Source organism: Pan troglodytes, chromosome 12 (genome assembly GCF_028858775.2).
Source record: "Pan troglodytes isolate AG18354 chromosome 12, NHGRI_mPanTro3-v2.0_pri, whole genome shotgun sequence".
Lineage (NCBI taxonomy): Eukaryota > Metazoa > Chordata > Mammalia > Primates > Hominidae > Pan > Pan troglodytes.
In genome coordinates, this window is record NC_072410.2 from 39,385,255 (window position 1) to 39,407,392 (window position 22,138).

General features: G+C 32.6%; 1 long non-coding RNA gene across 4 annotated transcripts in view; it reads left to right on the forward strand.

The window, feature by feature from the left end:
* The window catches only part of LOC134807806 (uncharacterized), a 415,718-nt gene that overhangs the window by 174,808 nt on the left and 218,772 nt on the right, over nucleotides 1-22,138 (forward strand). For 2 of the 4 annotated variants that reach the window (XR_010149082.1, XR_010149081.1), the window contains exon 2: nucleotides 14,299-14,429. The exons of the other annotated variants lie outside the window; for them this stretch is intronic. This is a non-coding gene — a long non-coding RNA (uncharacterized LOC134807806). The remainder of the gene's footprint in view (nucleotides 1-14,298; nucleotides 14,430-22,138) is intronic. 4 annotated transcript variants of the gene reach the window in all.

Sequence of the window (22,138 nt, forward strand, 5' to 3'; positions counted from 1 at the left end):
TTAGTTTATATACTGAAGGACATCTTGGTTGGTTCCAAGTTTTGGTAATTTTAAATAAAGATACTTGATTACAGTATCTTTATTATAAATAAAGATAACAGTATCTTTATTTATAATAAAGATCTTTATAATGTATTTATTTATAATATTTTATTTATAATATCTTTATCTTTATTTATAATATATATTATATAATATCTAATAAATATTAGATATAATAATATATATTATTAATAATATATAATATGATATATCTTATTAATAATATGTAATATAATATATAGTATTATTAATAATTATATATTATATAATATATATTCTTAATAATATATAATAATATATATAATATATATTATTATATATTATATATAATATATAATGTATATTCTTAATAATATATAATATATAATGTATAATCTTAATAATATATAATATGTAATGTATATTCTTAATAATATATAATATATAATGTATATTCTTAATAATATATAATATATAATGTATATTATTAATAATATATAATGTATATTTTATATTATTAATAACATATAATATATATAATATATTATATATCATATATTATATTATGTATAATATATAATATATAATTATTTATATATAATAAATAATTATATATAAATAATTATTATAAATAATTATACATATATAATAATATATAATATATAATATATTATATATCATATAATATATATAATATAATGTAATATATATTATATATCATAATATATTATATATTATATTATATATAATATAAATTATATTATATGTAATATTTAATATATAATATATAATATATATTATAATATATTATAATATATAATATATATTATAATATATTATAATATATAATATATATTATAATATATTATAATATATAATATATAAATATATCATATATTATATATTATTATGTATATGATATATTATAATATATTATAATATATATTATATATTATATATTATATATATAATATAAATGTATATTATATATTATAATATATTATAATATATATTATATATTATTACATACATAATATATATTATATATTATATATTATATATTACAATATATTATGTATAATATATATTACAATATTATAATATATTATAATATAATATAATGTATTATAATATATTATATTATAATATTATAATATATTATATTATAATATTATAATGTATTATAATAATACATTATAATATCAATAATATATTATAATATTAAAATATATAATATATAATATTTATATATAATTTATAATATCTTTATAATAAAGATACTGTAATCAAGTATCTTTAGCTAATCAAGCATTTTGTGGGAAGATATTTTCAATTCAGTTGGGTAAATATCAAGGAGAACAATTGCTAGATGTTATGGTAAGAGTGCTTACTTTTGTAAGAAACTGTCAATCTGTTTTCCAAAATGAATGTGCTATTTTGCATTCCCCCAAGTAATGAATGCGAATTTCTGTTGGTCTACATCGTTGCCAAAGTTTGGAATACTCAGTGGTTTGGATTTTGGCCATTCTAATAAGTGTGTAATGGTGTCTCACTGCTGGTTTGATTTGCAATTCTTTAATGATATACGGTGTTAAGCATCTTTTCATTAGCTTACTTGTCATCCATATCTCCTCATTGGCAAGATGTTTCTTCAGATCTTTTGCACATTTTTAATTGGGTTGTTTGTTTCCTTAGTGTTGAGTTTTAAGAGGTTATTTTTGTATATTTTGGATAACAATCAATCCTGTATCACATATGTTTTGCAAATATTTTCTCCTAGTCCGTGAATTGCCCTCTCATTCTCTGGACATACCTTTCATTAGAGCAAACATTTTTAATTTTTGTGATGTCTACCTTATTACTTACTTTATGAATCATGCTTCCTATGTTGTACCTAAAAAGTCATCACTGGCTGGGTGCGGTGGCTCACGCATGTAATCCCAGCTCTTTGGGAGGCCAAGGTGGGTGAATCACCTGAGGTCAAGAGTTCAAGACTGGCCTGGCCAACATGGTCTCTACAAAAATACAAAAATTAGCCAGCCATGATGGCAGGTGCCTGCAATACCAGCTACATGGGAGGCTGAGGTGGGAGAATCTCTTGAACCTGGGAGGTGAAAGTTGCAGTGAGCCAAGACCACACCATTGCGCTCCAGCCTGGGCGACAGAGCAAAACTCCATCTCAAAAATAAATAAATAAGTCATCGCCAACCCAAATTATAATATACACATAATAATTGTACATATTTATTGGTAACATTTCAAGTCCTCTCTTCCAGCTACTTTGAAATATGCAATACCTTATTGCTAACTGTAGTCACTCTATTCTGTTATTAAGCAAAAAATAATGCACGTGTTTTTACATATGGGAGTAAATGTGATGTCTCAATGCATGTACACATAGTATAATCAAATCAGGGTAATTACCATATTCATCACTTTAAATATTTATCATGTCTTTGTAGTGACAAAATTCAAAATCTTCTCTTCTAGCTATTTTGAAATATATTATTATTTGCTATAGTCACTCTACTGTGTAATAGAAAGCCAAAACCTATTTTTCTTGTCTAACTGTAACTTTGTACCCATTGATCGTGCTTTCCCAGTTCCCTACTTCCTTTTATCCTCTCACTGTCTGGTAACTATTATTCTATTTTATATTTCTATGCTTCTATGAAATCAACTGTTTTATATTCCAAACATGAGTGAGATCATGAAGTATTTTCCTTTCTGTGCCTGATTTATTTCACTTAACAGAATGTCCTCCAGGTTCGTCCATGTTACTACAAAGGTCAGGATTTCATTTTGTTTTTTGTCTGAATATTATTGAATATTATTCCACTAAGAATATACATATTTAGTGGAGTGATATAGTGTCCTATATGTATATTATATTTAGTGGAATAAGGGGTTGACTGTTTTATAGTCAGCCCCTTATATACATGTCATATATATTATATATGTGTGTATATACACATATATACACACATGTACACATGCATACACACACACACACATATATATATATAACATTTTCTTTATTCATCTGTAGATGGGCATTAAGGTTAATTCTATATCTTGTCTATTGTGAATAATGCTACAATAAACATGGGAGTACAGATGTCTCTTAGATGTATTGATTTCCTTCATTTCTTTTAGATATATATCTGGTAATAGAATTGCTGGATCAGATGATACATATTTTTAATTTTTTAAACATTCTCCATACTATTCTCTATGAAGGCTGCACTGATTTACATTCCCACCAGTGCTGGATAAGAGTTTTTCTCTGCGTCCTTACCAGCAGTTGTTTATTATTATTATTATTATTTTGTTTATAGCTATTCTAACTTGGATGAGGTGATATCTTATTGTGGTTTTGATTTGCATTTTTCTTATGATTATTGATATTGAACATTTTTCGTGTATCTGTTGGATATTTGCATGTCCTCTTTTAAGAAATGTCTATGTAGGCCTTTTGCCCATTTTTAAATTACATTATTTGGTTTTCTTTTTGCTATTGAGTGGTTTGAGTCCCTTTTATATTTAGAATTTAACTCCTTATCTGATTCATAGATTTTAAATACTTTCTCCCATTCTGTAGGTGTTCTCTTCACTTTATTATTTTGCTGTTCAGAAACTTTTTAGTTTAATGTAACCCATTTGTCTGTTTTTGCTTTTGTTTCCTATGCTTTTGAAGTCTGACTCAAGATCTGTTTGCCGAGTCCAATTTCAGAAAGCATTTCCTCTATGTTTATTTCTATTAGTTTTATAGAAAACACTGTCTTTTCTCCATGGCATTGCTTTGTTTCCTTGCTGAAGATCAGTTGACTATATTTGTGTGAGTCTATTGCCTGGCTTTTTATTCTGTTTCATTGACATAGTTTTCTATGCGTCAATACCACTCCATCTTGATTACTGCGTTTTACAGTAAGTCTTGAAGTCGAGTACTGTCAGTTCTCCAATTTTGTTCTTCTCTTTGAAAATTGTGTTGGCTATTCTTGGCCTTTTATCTCTCTTTATACATTTTAGAATTGTTTGTAAATATTCACAAAATAACTTGCAGAACTTTGTTTGGGATTGCATTGAGTCTCTAGATAAAGTTGAGAAAGACTGAAATCTTGACATCATGTCTTCTTATCAGTGAACATAGAATATCTCTTGATATAGTTATTTTTTGACTTACTTTCATCAGAATTTGGTAGTTGTCCTCATATATATCTTGTACTTACTTTGTTATATTTATATCTAAGTATCTCATTTTGGGGTGCTTATATAAATAGTATTGTTTTTAATTTTCATTTAATTTCAAATTCCAATTATTAATTATTGGTAATAATTTTAAATGATAATAACAATAGGTAATATTTATTGAGAATTTTACTGGATGTTAGACACTGTTTTGAACTCTTTATATTCGTTATCTCAATTTTTACTCCCCCAAGCTGAAGGAGCTATGCACCATTGCTTTCCTATTTTACAGATGAGAAAACAGTAAAATGGAAATGGAAAAGCTAAAATAACATGCCCTAATTCCTTCTACTAGTAAGTGACAGAGACAGGATTGGAACCTAAGAGCCCTGGCTCTGAAACTTTATCGTCTACCATGTCTACAGGCCACTCTAGGCCTGTAAGAGCAGTTCTAAGATGATTAAGCTACACAGCATGCTAGGATTACACTACTATTGAGGAAAGAATATGAAAGTGGAAACAAGAAAGCAAACAAACCTAAAACCAAGCATGATAAGAGTATTCCTCTAAATGTTATCTGTGAAGTTCTGGATTTTAATAAACTTTAAATTTTGACTTAAATGTCTAATCTGCATGTCAGACAGGTCCAGAGTTTAGATTTTTTTTCTGTGGTACATAAATTAAAGCAAGGGCAGAAAAACTCAGTAAATTTTGCTATGTTATCAGAATTTAGGTCACTGTAATATTTAATTTGACTGCCAGTTGTATATGTAAAAATGCATATTTCTGGATAAATGTATTATTTTATGTGTTTATTTTAAAATATAATGGCAAAGGAAAAATATTTTGCATCTTATATAAAACTGCAACTTTGATATTACTACTTCCTTGGAAGCTAGAAATAGTAAATTGGCATTGGAGGTACAAGATCTATGTGTAATTTACAATGTCAATTGCATTGCTAAAAATATATTTTAACCTGAATAGTCTCTACCTTGCAGACTGTGCACTTCCGGTTAACTCAGTAAATCTTCTTTGTGCTTTTCTGGCTTGAGTAAGCTTTAAAAACATTAGATTAGTTAGGAGGCTTAATTATCTGATAACTGTGATTTTGCTATATATAGTTGTTCATAGTTTTCACTCCTTAGTGAAATCACAGAATAAAAAGCACCGCTTTTACACAAGTAGAAAAAATCCTGTATTTCATAGTCAAAGGGAATTAAATGAATGGAATAGTGTTGTGCCAGGAAGTCAACTGATGATAATTTGTTACATACATACAACACATACACTAGCACAATATAGATATAAAATATAGATATAAAATTAAACATTGTAAGTAAAATGTAGGCTTCACATTTAAAGGGAAAATAAGTCCACAAAATAGGTTCAACATAACTATTAGGAAAATACAAATTAGGATCACAATGAGATATAATTTACACACCTATCAAATAAACTAAAATAAAAGCAATGACAGAACGAAATGCTGACAAGTATGAAGATAAATTAGATCTATGTGGGTGGGAGTGTCAAACAATATAGCCACTAAGGAAAGTAATTTAGCAATTTTTAAAAATAACTAAATGTATGCTTAACATATGACCCAGCAATTACACACCTGAATGATTATCCAGAGAAATAAGAAGTTATGTCCCATAAAACCTATACAAGAATGCTCATAGCAGCTTTATTCATAGTAGCCAGAAAATGGAAACAACTAGTGTCCCTCAGTAGACTAATAGTTAAACAAACTAAATCACATTCTCTGCAATGAAATAGAACAGACTATTCATATATGCAACTACTTAGATGAACATCAGATACCTTATACGGAATGAAGGAACTAAATCTCAAAAGATCATATACTGTACAATTCCATATATATAGCATTATTTAAGTGACAAAATTATAGAGATGGAGAATATGTTGGTGGTTGCCAGAGATTAGGGATGGTGGAGGGGAGAAGGTAGGTACAACCGCAAAGCAATAGTTTGAGAGAAATCTTTGTGGTGATGAAATAGTTCTGTATGTTCATTAAAGTAGTGCTTACACATATTTGTGCATGTGATGACACAGAACTTCACATATGTACTGTATCAATGTAATATTCTGGTTTTGATATTGTACTATATTATGTGAGATGTAAACCTTGGGAAAACCCAAGTAAAAGCTGTTTGAATCTTCTTTTATCTTTGACACTTCCTGTTAATCTATAATTATTTCAAAATAAAAAATACTAAATATCTTAGCTTAAATTAGGATATACTTGAAATAATTAGTAGAAGGTAAAATAAAATAATAATGACCAAATAAGTAAATATTTTATTTTTGAGTAATGGTAGAAGAAACAAAGGATAGAAGGATAAAGCTTCACAGCAGTCTTAAAAATGTTGTGAGGATTAGCTATTAAGTTGTTGCAAAAGTAACTGCAGTTCTGGCCATTACTTTGAATGACAAATGCCGCAATTACTTTTGCACCAACCTAACACTAATTTTGGCCTTCAAACAATGTGGGTAGGATGAAGTATAAAAAATAACCTGAGACAGAATTCAATTTTACGTAAATTGACTAGAATTCCTTGAAATCACAGTTAACTATGAGAGTAAATTTTATGATGCTAAGTTTCCCACATGGGTGGAAATTATGACTGAATGACTCAGAACCATTCAAATATGGCCAAGCATTTAGTTCCAGAAGCAGGTACAAGCTCAGAGATGGACTCTTCTGTCTAATGACAAAGAAGAGAGACAATGAAACAAAAGAAACATTTGAAACTATAGTAACCAACAACTTTCAAAAATCAATGACAGTCATTAAACCACAGATTTGGGAATCTCAGAAAACGGAAGGCCAAACAAAACCACAGCTATGCACATTATATTCAAACTGGAGATAAATGAGAATAAATTTTGAAAGAAGCCAGGAGAAAAACCCCAGCTTACTTATCAAGGAAAAAGTATAAGAATCACAGCCCTTGGAAAACCCATACAAATTCTCAAGTTCACATGAACAGTCACCAAGAAAGACCGCATTCTAAGCCATAAAACACAAATTTTAAAGTTGTATCACTAAATACATACATAGAAAACAGAAAAGCTCTAATTAAAAACCTGAGCTTCTACCTCAGAATTTTAGAGAAAGAACAAATTAAGCCTTAAACAGGCAAAAGAAAAGAAATTGTGGATTAATCTATGCCCACAACTTTAGATAAAATGGAAATTGAAAAACACAAAATACCAAAATTTACACATGGAAAAATATGTAACTTAAATAAGCTTATGTCTGTTAAATAAATGAAATAAATAATGAATAACTTCTCCAAAAATCACCAGGCCCAGATAGTTTCACATGTGGATTTCACAAAACATTTAAAAAAGAAGCAATACCAATTCTCTACATTGTTTTCCAAAATTAGAAGTATCAATTCCTCATTCATTCTATTCAGCCAACATTACCCTAAAACCAAAACCAGATAAAGATAAGAAGGAAAATTATAGAATAATATCTCTCATGAGATGAAACACCACCAAATAAAAATAATTCTGAGATTCTTTTTATCTGGTGTTGTTTCATCTCATGAGAGATATTATTATTGCTATAGCTGGTTCTCAGTTTCCTAATCTATAAATGAATGGGTTATGCCTTTTTGTCTTTGCTCATAATCATGTATACAAGCAAATAATACACACATATGTGCCTTATATATGAAAAAATACAGTGTTTGAGTTATTTCCATTATAAATAAATACTCAGCCTTCAAGGTTATCAGCTAACATCTACCTAAATAATTAGCAAAAAAACTAGAATCATCATATTCATAATTAATGCTTGTCTCTGAAATAGCATATAGCAATTGGAATTAAAGGGGTCCTTTTACAACATGACCTGGTTGTAGAAACGTGACTGAGCTACTTATGAGCTATGTGAACTCAAGCAAATTAATTCGTCTTCTTTAGCCTAGTTTTCTCTTTGGATAGAATCCTACTACTGTATTCATTTGTATTAATTTGGATATAATGGATCCCAGTAATGGATCAATACTACTACTCAAATTATAGAGTTTATATGATGATAATTAAGAACATCCTCCAAAAACCCTGATTACAATGTTTAGCTCAAAAAATAACTAAATAAAATTATCTGATATGATTACTATTGTTGTCATCATTATGAAATGTTGAATGGAAGAAATATGGTAAACTCACTGGTACTCAATTCTATATTGGGGATCTGGCCTACTAGGGAAAGAAAACAGTCCAAAGTCCAAAATCATTACAATTATCTGATCAGAGATAAACAGATTAATAGCATCATATGGTCCCAGGCCAAAAGTAGCTATCATGTAGACACTTTTTGTAAAGTAAAAACAATTTACTCATTATTTATTCAGAAAAGTTCATTGATCACCCACTGTGAGGAATAGACTAAAACCTTGGAAGGCTTGTAACTGCTATACAGACACATTTTTAGCACATTCCTAAGTGTCCAAGTAGATTTGTGTACAAAATTTTCTAGGTCTTAGGAGAGAATGTTATTATTCATTCCTGGAGAGTAAAAGGCAATTATTCAAAGAAAATGCCAAATTGAAGGTAGAAAATATGAGGAAAATTTTGACAGGGATAAATGGATCAGTGAAAGTACATTTCAGGTAGATGAAGGAATTTGCAATGGCATGAGTAATAATGTAACTTATATTTGTTTAGCACTTATTATTTACTAGGTGCCATTATAAACTTTTTGCTTCAATGTGTTGGGTATGCTGAGATTTTTATTATAACTGCACTGGAATGTATAAGCTGGACTTATCCTTAATGGGGAAGTAAAACCATCTTCAACAGCAGAACCCTCACCTCTCCCACAAAAAAAAAAGAAAAGAAAAGAAAAGAAAAGAAAAAGTCAGCATTAGTGAAAACACATATCCAGGGAAATAACTCTTATTTTATTGAATCTAAACTCTACCTCCAATACTTTGCATTGTTTGCTTCTTTTTAAATGTTTTAATTAAGAGCTAACTCATAAATTGTATCTTAACTAACACCTCTTAGATTTTGAATAAATTAAAGAAGATTCAATGTTACTAATGGCATAATTAGAAATTTCCACAGTGACCACCTCCAGTGAATAAAAGAGTAATTTTTTCTTACATTTATTTAATGAATTTATTATTAACTCTCTTAAGGGAAGACATAGGATGCCTAATCTAGTCATTCTATGACTTATTTGGTATCTTTCCAGAACTACACTATATTCATTTCCAGGTCCTCCCTTCTATCTTCTTCTACCAAAAGTGGCATCTTTGTGTAAGAGAAATCAAACAACTTCATGATGACAGAGAGAGCAAAATGTATGACCCCTGGTTACTTCTCTGTACTTACCACAATTGATGAACTTGGCAGTTCTTTTGATTTTTGCTTTGAACTGTGATTGCTTTGGAGAGATGGGGCCCCTCATGACTAGGCTTCCCTTGCTAATCCAGCCCCCTACATAAATGTCCTGCCATTGGCCATACTCTGAAGTTTCAACTTTTTCCTCTATGTCCCTGGTTGGAGGCTTACTCTAGATTTGCTTTCATCTAGAAAATGGGAAATGTGCACTGTAAAATTTGTTGTGTCTGGTAGCATTTTGGTGGCCATGTTGCTGTCACTCCTAGTTCCTATTATTTACAAGGAATTAGGCTCTCCAACAAATCTCTTCAAAGCCATGAAAAAATTTCGGGGGTGGTCCCTAGTCAATGTTGCATCCAGATCTACCTTGCCATCATTTTCTTTGACAGCACCATTTCTGTTGAGTTGGGGGGCACAGCAGGACTACTAAAAATAAAAGTATCAGGGGATGGGCATGGTGGCTCACACCTGCAACCACAGCACTTTTGAAAATGAAAGCGAGTAGACTGCTTGAGCTCAAAAGTTTGGGACTGGCCTGGGCACCATGATGAAACCCTGTCTCTACAAAAATACCAAAATTAGCCAGATGTGTTGGCATGCTTATGTTCCCATCTACTAGGGAGGCTGAGACAAGAACTTGAGCCTGGGAGGTGGAAGCTGTAGTAAGCCAAGATTGTACCACTGTTCTCCAGCCTGGTCAACAGTGAGAACTTGTCTCAAAAATATATATATATATAATACACACACAAACACACACACACACACACACACACACACACATCAGGGAGGAAATAGCCTCTCAATTGTCTTGCCTTCTTGTCAAAATATTAATGGGCTTGGGGAAAGTATAGAAATGTACCCACATACCTTATGACAAAATATTTAGAAGATACATATTTTTTTTCTTTTTTCTTTTTAAGTCCATAGTCTTCTTCCTACTCCAGGTCTGAAGAGAGTGATGTTTATGACAGCCTTCATATAACCAAGGCCGAAGGAGTCTTGATCTCTGGAAACCTAGCCCTGAACAATAGTTTTGATCCCTTGGGACAGAGCAGAACAAAAGCTGAATTGAGCTGAGGATTCCAGATAGTGACTGGGTGTGCTACAGCCAGGATAGGGACTGATATGGTTTGGATTTGTGTCCCTGCCCAAATCTCAGGTCAAATTGTAATCTCTAGTGTTGGAGGAGGGACCTGGTGGGAGGTGATTGGCTCATGGGGGCGGACTTCCCCCTTGCTGTTCTCCTGATATTGAGTAAGTTCTCATGAGATCTGGTTGTTTAAAGGTGTGTAGCACCTCCTTCTTCACAGGTGCTTCATCTCCTGCTCCAGCCATGTAAGAGGCGCTGGCTTCCCCTTCATCATCTACCATGACTGTAAGTTTCCTGAGGCCTCCCCAACCATGCTTTCTGTACAGCCTGCAGAATCGTGAGCTAATTAAACCTCTTTTCTTTATAAACTACCTACTCTCAGATAGCTCTTTATAGCAATCTGAGAATGGACTAATACCTGATTTAGGTTTTTGGGTACCTGAATCAAGCAGATGTGTCCTGCTCTTTACCTAAATGTTCTGACCCAGTATTTCCAAGTGGTCCTAAGTGCCTCCCAAATCTAACGGAGAGGAAGGAAGACGCACCATGTTCTGTTGTCTGATGAACTCAGTCTACCTAGACAATGGCTCTGGTGATTGTAGACAGTTAATATTAAGCCAAAGCAAGATCTTTTTCTCTGCCTTGTCAGGGCAGAAGCTGTGGATTTCTCCATACTCCTGGCCTGATGTATGGAGCTCACACTCCTGGGGTCTGAGCTCTGTATACTCTAGGGTAAAGATAAGTCCTAAATTCACCTTGCTTTCCTGTAGTACTCATTTGGTCACCAAATTTTCTAAAATCTTTTTCACATAACCAAAAACAGAAAATGGTATCTATGTTTCAGGTGTGTGTGTGTGTGTGCGTGTGCATGTGTGAGAGACAGAGACATGTAGGGCCCTCTATAGCAACTGTTCTTGAAGAATGGTCTAGAGAATGCTGAGGTTTCCTGAGACCCTTTCAGGGGTCTGTGAGGTCAGAATCCTTTTTATAATAATACTAAGGTGTTATATGCTGATTTTACTGGAATTTTGCAGAGACTACACGCCATGTAATCGCATCACTTTTGTGACTAATGAAATGAGTATTTACGTATTCTTGTGTTTTAAACAATTTCTTAGTTTTAATTTCACACACACACACACACACACGTAATAAAACTCTTTCAGATCTATAATAATAATAATTTTCAAAGAAGAAAATGGCTCCTGAGATCAAAAAGATTGAGAATCACTCGTGCAAATTATGTGCTCAGCACAGGCATTCTTGCCTGGACTGAGGTAGGACTAGTTATTTTCCCTTAAATTTCCCCAGGTATCTTGTCCCTTCTCCCACCGGGTTGTAGTCCAGAAGTGTGAGTTGGAGGGCAGATGGTCCATTGCATCCTCTTCTCTGCCCAATTATTCCTTCTCCTCTTTACCAAATTCCAAGGTTATTCTAGGTTGGGACAACAGATAATGGTGATAGAAGGGAAAAAAAGGCTATCATCTAAATTGCTTATATTTTAAAAGTCTTCCCCAACTTACATCTGAAGCCTTGGTGCATTTCTTTAAAGGCCGTAATAAGAAGTCTTGATTTTCCAATCTCCTACTTCCCAACACTGGTTAATGAAAATTTCATTATTTTAGTGTCCAAAGGGAAAATGTTTGGTGCTCAAAGCAGTGAAGATTAATAATTTTAAGGTAATAATATGAGAGATTCACCAGATCAAACTCTAATAGCATCTTCCTGATTCACATTCTGATAGACTTTCTTGAAGGGGAGAGATGGAGGTACTGCTAACAGGCAGATGATTACAGAGGATTATTCTGTGAACATCACCTGTTGTATCATCTCCAAAGTCATTCAAAATCTTCCTCTGGCCAGCAAGGTTTCCAGCAGAGTTGTCAGACAAAGATGATTCCAATGGAAAGCACAGATGCCTGGGAGTCAGGTCAAGGGGCAAGCCCTACCTCTTGTACACAGTAGCTCTCTGGCCATCAACTATGTAATGTAAACTGTAAATAACACCAACTCTACCTGCTGCAAGGGGATATTTTCTAAGAAGAAATGTGGTAAGCCAAGTAAAATTTCTTTGAACAGTAAAAATTGATCTTCAAACTGTACTCTATATATCACTAGCATTTTTAGGATTTTTTAAAAATTTAGGACATAAAATCATAATTACAGTCTGTTAGTTGGCTTTGTAGAGATTATAAATAAATCTCAAATTTCAGTGTCCCTTAAGCACTTAGAGAATCTGTTCTATAAGTTTATATGTGTTATTCTATACAAACCTGTATTTGTAAAATTATTTGCATAAATGATTTTATTAACACTACTGACACCACAAATGAATAGAAAACAACACTCTTTATACTATAACCACGGATATCAAAAGCTACTTACATGTTTTACCTGTCATTACTGACTATTATGAAGCATAAATATCTGAACAAGTTGCACATTGTAGGATTATTGTGTTTCCTAGTATTAATATTCACATGGTTCAATATTTCATTGTGTAATTGTAAGCATGTTTTATAAAGAGCCCTTTTGGAAAATCATGATTTTATTTATTTAAGGAATTAGTTCTCATTAGTCCAGATTATTCACATTTTAACACAGTTTTTACAGGTATTGTAAAAGGGGAATTGCTCGTGTAAACCATGTCATTGCTAGAGCCATTGTACTTAAAATTTAGTGGTATCATAAAGAATGTTCTGCCACTGGACAAGTTTAAATCTACAGTGCAGAAAGTCTTTAGGTTTTATCCACCAGAGTGAAAACATCTTGACACTCTTTGCAGTGTTGTTAATTTGGAGCAGATACCTCTTCATCTATACTGAAGTAAGGTTGAAAACTTAGCCCTTTCAACTTGCAATTGTGTTTTGAAAATAACAGATACTTGGCCTGAGAAGCTCTATAATCATTGCTGGATTAAACACGACAAACACACACACACACACACACACACACACACACACACACACACCCACACCACATCTATTTAATCTGGCATCAGATAATAATGATGAAACACTGGAGATTCTATAGTCATTTAGACTCCACAGTCCTATAGCTGAGAATATAGGAAAACACTCGTCTGTTGCCTTCAGATTTCTTTCATCCAGGGATGGAGAGAGCTAATCCAGAAACGACCTTATTTTCTGAAAGTTTCTGTACCATATTTTGATAGTGCTATTGAGTGTAAGGGATAATGGGGTACCCCAAAGCTAAGAATCCCAACCAGTCCTCCTATTAGCCTTCTGATTAATGCATCTTGAGATCAGGTTTTTCCTGAGAACAGTTCCACACTAGGGTAGATAATGCACATCTTGGAGTTCTGAGATTCAAGCCCTGTTTCAGTGGCAGCAACTGCCAAAATGCCAAAAACTTGCTCCTGTTTCCGTGTACATTCATTCCAAAAGTACTCACTAATATAAAGACCTACGATCATCAAAAACAATACAATGTGTGAACACATGAGAAGCTGGTAAATAATTTCTAAATTTCCCAAAATCAAACAGATAGTAGTTAATGATAGGGTTGTGATTTGAATTCTTGACACTCAAACAAAAACACTCATAGAAATTTGAGTTACATAAAATCAATTATCTTTTCTGTTTTTTCAGCCTATGAAAATATGTCATATATTTCATGAGAAACACTAGCTAGTGTAATCACAACTATACTCCAGAGAAATAACCATTATGAAGATTGAAGTTGATAGATTAGGCAGGGAAGACTTCGAATTGCCCAAAAGGTAAGAAATAATAAACATAAAAAAGGTCAATAAGCCAAAATAACTTCCATAAGAAAAATAAATTTAAGAATTATACAAAAGCAATTACAGCCTAAATAAGAAAGCCAGAAGAAGGCTATGGGATTTGGGTGGGAAGTAGAATAATAGGTAAAAAGAAAAAAAAAATAACTTTGTTATTTCATTTTGTTGGGTTTGAGGATATAGCCATTGCTAGGAATTATCACTTTTGCAATGCCTCTAATTTTCTCTTCTCAATATCTGGGAATGTACACTAACATAGACCACTCTGAGCAAGCAAAATATTTGAGTTGTAAGATACAATCTGATGGCATGAGTTAAGGGCATGGGGGTTTGGGGGAAAAGGTTGCCATGGAGATACATCTAATTTATATCTCTGTAATTTTAGCAGGTCAGCATTTATTTTTCTACTTTCCTTTCAGTTACCTTATTAGTTTGGGTAATCATAAACCAAATGCTTTCTAGAAATAGTAGAAACCACAGATTAAAGAGCTTTAGTGGTATGCATATACAGTCAAATTATTACCATGCCTCATCTGCTCTAACTCCATACTTACATATAACTAAATCAGCAGTTAGTTTCAACATTACTGTTAGGATATCTAGCAATTCTGATTTTTTCAATAATAATTACTTCATGTTTCTTAACATCAAAATCTTTATCATTTATTTGTTCCAATTTTTGGTGTCTCTGCTCTGCCGGTGGCTACAACATGTGCTTTGAGTGCAAATGGGCACCATGACCCTGAAATTATTTTAATAAAATTGAATTATTTACAAATGAAAGTGGTCATATTGTTGAGGTTGCTACTCTCCTTATCATAGGGTTTTTGTGTATTTCTTGAAATTTATGATGCTACCAAGTATAATCATGTTTCAAATTTTCTGAGTCACTAAGAAATAATAAGGCTTCAGGTTAAACCATAACTCAACGTTGTTTAAAAATCTCTTAGCATTTCTATTTTGTATTTATTGAATGAATATGTTTACAATTATTTAAACATAAGTGTAATCATACACAAAATAAATTCTTAGCAAAATAATTTACTAAGGTATAACTAAAGCCTCTTCACAGTCAAAACCCAAATCTTGTGGCAGGGAATCTCCGTCATACTTATCTTGCTTATGAGATCATCCTCTGTTCCATCAATACCATTAGTGATGCAGCCTTGGTCAACGCTCCACTATTTTCTCTAAGTTATTATTTTCTATAAAATAGGTTAATTTGCAGTCAGCTAAGACTCTGAGAAATTTTCACTATCACATATAAGGTCAGAAGGAAAAGGCTTCCATGGGAAATTTGCAAGCAAAAGACTCCTAAAGATGAGAAGAATCAGGCTTCCTACTCTTCCTCTTGTCCCACTGAGAGAAGTACCAGGGACATTTTGCTCTGCTATACATGCAGAGTGGGTCTGTGATCTAGTGGAGGGAACCTTCTTCATCCTGTTATTCCCACTTCTCAAAGGGCAATAGTGACAAATGGCATTCTTAGTGGGAGCACAAATAGATGGCTTTAGGACTAGGTAGTCTAGATTTGAGTGTCAGCTCAAATTTTGTCTGGAAATGCCAGTTGCCTAACACCTGGAGGTTTTAGTACCCTTGGGATGTTACCCTGATGGGAAGAAGCCACCAAATCCATGGAAAGCTTACCACAGATGGAGTTCATCCTGCTGGGATAAGAAGGAGGTTCAGGTCTCAGTTTACTAATTTTCCAAATCACCAGAGTGAGTTGATTTTCCAGATGAATTTTAGAAAAACTTGCTCTTTGCATCATGTCTTCCAAGATGTGTTAACATCTTACTCTGTGAGTTTTGATGTTGTCAACAGAGGTTACAGATGAAAATTAGCACTGATATTTCATTCTCAAGTAGACCCTAAATGGTTTGTTGACTGAAGCATGGATGGGTTACACTCTTGACACTAAGAATATCAACCAATCTAGACTGCCTCCTATCTGTCAGCAATTGCAAGAAACCATAAATTGTAAAGCACAATTCATTTTCAATCATGTCAAAATGTGAATAATATAAGTATTTTTGGATCTATAAAATAGTTGCTCTTCACACACTCCCCCTTTTTTCTCTCAGTCCCAAACAAAAAAAGAAAAAATATACTATAGTCTCTTGCACACTAATATACTAGGAACTTAATGTATTATAAAACCAGAGGCCTATTAAAGATAAAGGGAGAAACTAATATGTTTCCCAAATAATTACTTAGTAGTTGTACTATACTAAGGCAGTAGAGAATAGTATTTTGAGTGTCTTTCAGATTTTGAGGATTTCAGTGGGAAGATCTCACCAGCTGAGAATCCTACGTAGGCACCGTTAATTTCCATTTACACAATTCTGCATTCTCAAGCAGAATGATAGTCAACTATCCAACATTCTGACAAATAACTACCATGTATTTTGCATATAAGCTAAGTTCTCCTCAAGTCTCACTGTTTAGATAAATATCTCCATTTCAGGTGAAGACATTGAGAATTAAAGACAATTTTCTAATGACTTTGAATTAATAAGAGGTCAAGTTGGTTTACTGCCCACGAATGTCTCCCTGGCTCATATTATATCATGATATCTAACTCATATCATATTATCACTGGTATCATATATTATATCATATATTCATACTATCATGAATGTCTCCCTGATATCATATTATATCACGATATCTGACTATATCATGTTATCACTGGTATGTGGTCTTCCGACTCTCAATTAGATTTACTCAGAAGGATCAAGGAATCCGATTGGTGTAAATCTGATTTAGGTTCTGTCAGTCCAAAGTTTAAGTTTATTTTGTGTTTTTCCTTATTTTACACCAACCTCTATCCTATGCCTAATTCTGTTCAGTCACTATCCTTATGAAGGGGCTTTCCAGTCTTATGATTTTTTTTTAATAGAGATGGGGTCTCTTTATGTTGACCAGGGTTGTCTCAAACTCCTGGCCTCAAGCAATGCTCCACCTCATCTCCCAAGGTGCTGGGATTACACGTGTTAGCCCCCATGCCCAACCCAGTCTTATAATTCTTGAGCAAAAATCATAAATAAGCTTAGTAGTTCTATCATTTCCTTAAAACTGGTATTTGTCCTCTCTTTGTGCCCTTCTTGGAGAATACAATCTATAAAAGCTTAAGGCATAATTAGATATTCAAAAATATATTTTTAATCTGACTAAGTAGTTTAATTATGGACAGAATGACTATATACACTGTTATATATGATCTTTCTGGATATGAAAATAGGATGACATCTCTATTGCATATTTTTATTATTATATTGATTACTTTAAATTTTTTCTCTCCATTGTTTCTTTATAGCTCACACACTATCATTATTTATTCTCTTGGTTTAACATTTTATTCTCAACCAAACTGCAAAATCATCTTGAAAGTGACAAGGTGACAACCGAAAATGACAATCCCTTAAAAAGCATTTGTACCCTAATATAAAGAAGTGCACTAGTTTACCAGTTCCATTCCCTAAACAAGTTTGAGACTGAGAACTGATGAGACCCAAAAGGACAAAGAATGCTTTATCAGTGAGTGTAGGACCCTCACAAATCACATGCCTGCTGGACTCTGAACAGGCTCTGTGTGTAAGCACCAATTTTACAGTTGAGGAAACTGTAATGTTTACAGTCATGCATATTATCAAGCCCCATGAAGTGTACAAATTATCTCATAGTCTATGACCCCTTTTACCTATACTGCCCACTCAGGTGTTTCATCAATATTTAGGAGTGCTGGCCAAATTTTAATATACCACTTTTTTTTTTTTTTTTTAGTTTAGACCCTCTTGACTGAATTTTCTGGTTAAGTCCAAGCAAATTATTGAATCCAGTAAAATACTGAGTTGAATACTAATTTAACTCAAGGGAGTTGATGTGCAGTGGGAGGATTCCAGGGGAAGCAGCAGGACTTGCTACATGGTTTTCACTCTTGAACTAAGTGGCTGTGAGAGCTCAGACTTCTCATTTATAAATGAGGCTAACCAATTATTACAATTAGATTATCACATTTACATTTTCAATAGCTGGCTCTAGTAATTTTATGATTCTTTGATTTTGTCTGTTTTCAGCAAAACTATTTGCTGTGCTCCAGTTTAAAATAGAAAAAATATAGGCTATAGTGGCTATACTATCTCATCTTGCTTTTGTGTGCATAATAATTTGTATTATTATATAAAAGCCTCGGAAGTGAGCACATAGTGAAATTGTCAGTGAAGAGGAAAAAAAGGGCATTTCTGTATTTGAAAACAAAAGCTTAAAAAGAACAGCTAAACTCTGCCTTTATTTATGGTATTTATTATGTCTGCAAAATTAGTTTAAATAATTCCTATGGAGGCACATCACACAAATAGGCACTCCAGAACCCAGGAGATTAGCTAGTATAAGTAAGTCTTTAAGATCATCAGACATGTCAGTGTTTGAAAGTGATCTCAAGAGAGCTTAGAATGGGAGGCAGGGAGAGCACGTGAGAGATTATGTGTCTTCATTTCAGAAAATGATTTATGCTAAGCAGAGTTATTTTCAGTAATGAGCTTTTATATTCAATTATATTTATTTAAATATAGTGATTATGTAAAGTACATCTATGTTGGTTCACTTGGAGTTCTTTAAATCCCGTAAACTTACCTAATACCACACCTCTTAGATACAAAGAAATAATTCAGCAACTGCTTGTACTAAGCAATCACATACCCAGCATCCTACCTCCCTGAATTCAACCATTCAGAATTATGCTTAAAAAATACAAGAATGTAATAATAAAAGTAATAATAGGTTTTGAGGAAATGTTCACTATAATGGCTATCTCAAACTATACTTCTCCTAGTAGCATATAAAATTTCATGTTGTGCTGTACCCTCACCAATAATTGTTATTGTCAGATTTCAGTTTTTTCTCAGTATGTTGGTTTTTAAAAAGATATGTCTCATCGTTATTTTGTGTTGTTTAAATTGCTAAAAATAATAGAGAAAAACTTTTATATGTGATTGGTCATTCTGCCATCCTTGTTTCTTATAAGGTTAAATACTTCATGTATATTTGCTGATTTTCTAATACGTTGTTTGCCTTTTTCCTATTATCAGGAAAAATGTAGGAGAAAATATATTAATATATAATTCTGGTAATTATTCTTCACTATTTAAATGTGTCATAAATATAGTCCCTCAAATTGAGGCTATTCTTCTTTTTTTTTCTTTTTTCTTTTCTTTATTTCTTTTTTTTTTTTTTTTAAGATTCAGGGTCTTGCTCTGTTGTCCAGGCTGGAGTGAAGTGATGCAATCATAGTTCATGGCAGTCTCAAACTCCTGGGCTCAAGTGATCCTATTGCCTCAGCCTCCTGAGTAGCTGGGACTACAGGTGTACACTCCCACACCTGGCTAATTAAAAAAAAAAATGTAGAATCAAAGAATGCTTGTTTTGCAGGCTGGTCTTGAACTCCTGGGCTAAAGTGATCCTCCTGACTCAGCCTCCCAAAGTGCTGGGATTATAAGCGTGAGCCCCCATGCCCAGAATTTTTTGTGCTTATTGTTTTTTTTCTGCTGACTAGGTGACAGTTATTTTGCTTTTTAAAATTTTTAATTGACATGTAATAATTTTACATATTTATTAGGTACAGAGTAATATTTTGATACAGGTATACAATGTATACTGATCAAATCAGGACATTAAGCATAACAGCACATCAAACATTTATCATATCTTTGTATTGGGACCATTCAAAATTTTCTCTTCTAGCTGTTTGAAAAAATAATATGAGTTAATGCTAACTAATGTCACCATACAATGCTATAGAACGATGGAACTTGCTGGGTTTGGCAGGAATTGGTCCTTTCTTATGGCTGATTAATATTCCATTATGTATGCATATTACATTTTCTTTATCCATTCATCTGTTGATGGATACAGGTTGATTCCATATTTAGCTACTGTGGATAGTGCTGCAATAAACGTGGGGGTGCAAATATCTTTTCAACATACTAATTTCCTTTTCTTTAAATAGATATCTAGTGGCACTGCTCAATCATAGAGTAGTTCTAATTTTAGATTTTGAGGAATCTTTGTAAGTTTTCCATAATAGCTGTACTAGTTTACATTTCCACCAACAGTGTATAAAAGTTCCCTTTTCTCTGCATTCTAGGCAGCATTTGTTACTTTTATCTTTTTCATATTAGCCATTCTAACTGATATGAGATATGTCAATGCATTTTTCATTTGCATTTATCTGATGATTAGTGATTTTGAGCAGCTTTTCATGTACCTGTTCATGAGTTTTCATGTACCTGTTGGCCATTTGTGTGTCTTCTTTTGAGAAATGTCTATTCTGATTATTTGCCCATTTAAAACAACAACAACAACACTAATCAGAAACTTTATTTCCTAAAGCAACAACAAACATCTGAATGGGATAGAAAAGATAGTCCATTAGAGTCTGAAAGAAGAGAAAGAAAACAACTGATTGGCTATTTTTGTTATTATCCTCTGTCACATTGGTAATTCTTTCATAGACTTAGGGTTTAAAATCATTCTTCGAGTCCCCAGGTGGATTCCTAACTTCTGGACACAGTGGTATGTTGTTGCTACTATCGAAGTCCAGTTACCAGGGAAAGAAATGAACCAAGTAGCCCTCTAAATTCAGGTGAATATAATGCTTGATCCTTTGCCCATTTTTAATTGGATTATTTGTTTGTGTGTTTGTTTTTACTGTTGAGTTATTGTGTTACTTGTATATCCTGGGTATTAATCCCTTGTTAGATGAATAGTTTGCAAACATTTTCTCTAAATTTACAGGTTCTCTTCACTCTTCAGGTTGATTGTTTCCTTTGCTGTGCAAAAGCCTTTTAGCTTGATATAATCCCATTATCTATGTTTGCATTTGTTGCCTATGCTTTTGAAGTCTCATCCAAAAAAATCTTTGCCAAAGCCAATGTCATGAAGCATTTATCCTGTTTTCTTCTAATAGTTTCATAGTCTTGGGTCTTACTTTTAAGTTTTTGTCCATTTTGAGTTGATTTTTGTGTATGGTAAGAGATAGGGGTCTATTTTAATTCTTCTGCATGTGAATATCAAATTTTTCCAGACCTATTTATTGAAGAGGGTGTGCTTTTCCAATGCATGTTTGATGTCTTTGTCAAAAATAAATTGACTATAAATTGATGTATTTATTTCTGGATTCTCTCTTCTCTGTTCTGTTGGTTTATAGGTGTTTGATTGTTTACCTTTTTCTATGTTTTGAAGTATGAGGTAAAGTCAAAGATATTGATATTCATTTTATGGTTTGGCTGTTTTTTCCCTAATTAAAGCATTTCCCCTATTTTCCTGTTATAAAGATAAATGCTTATATTATTTTATTTTTTACAAAAGGTGGCTTTTGAATATAGTGGTTTAATCCAGACCAGTTGATTTTCCCAAGTGGTTTAAGCTTCAGAAACAACTGTACCACAACCATTTTCTTAAATCTCATCCTTTGCTTCAGTGTTGAACTACACAAAGGGCATGTACCAATACTTATATATGCATGGGCTCTGTGTGTCTGTAATCCACTCAAATTATTTGTTTATCATTGCACCAATACCTCACTTTATTGATTTTTCTAGCTGATATCAGGTAAGATGAGTTCATCAGCCCTGTTTGTTTTCAAATTATTTTTGTCCTTCTTGGACTTTGTGTTGCTCTGTGTAATA